Source organism: Morone saxatilis, unplaced genomic scaffold (genome assembly GCF_004916995.1).
Source record: "Morone saxatilis isolate NCDOM2014 unplaced genomic scaffold, NCSU_SB_2.0 Contig3, whole genome shotgun sequence".
In the NCBI taxonomy this organism is placed as follows: Eukaryota; Metazoa; Chordata; class Actinopteri; family Moronidae; genus Morone; species Morone saxatilis.
In genome coordinates, this window is record NW_023339873.1 from 4351798 (window position 1) to 4352044 (window position 247).

The window sequence follows — 247 nt, forward strand, 5'->3', positions numbered from 1 at the left end:
TTAAATTTTTAAGTTGAACCAGCTGAAAAGTATTTGCAGTGTAATCTGTACCACAAATAACAGTGGTGTCTGCACACAGTGTATGAGTGATAAGCATGTACAGTAGAGGACATGATTCAAAGCAGGAAAACAGAAGTGTGGACAGTGTGTCCTCTGTTGGTCTCTTACTCAGAGACTGATGTGACATTACTGGGCGATGAAGCAAAGGAATAGAGATCTCCACACGTCAAATGGCATTTGGAAACTG

General features: G+C 40.9%; 1 protein-coding gene across 1 annotated transcript in view; it reads left to right on the top strand.

The window, feature by feature from the left end:
- Positions 1 to 247, top strand: part of galnt16 (UDP-N-acetyl-alpha-D-galactosamine:polypeptide N-acetylgalactosaminyltransferase 16) — a gene marked incomplete at its 3' end in the record, with an annotated part of 35804 nt that overhangs the window by 25335 nt on the left and 10222 nt on the right.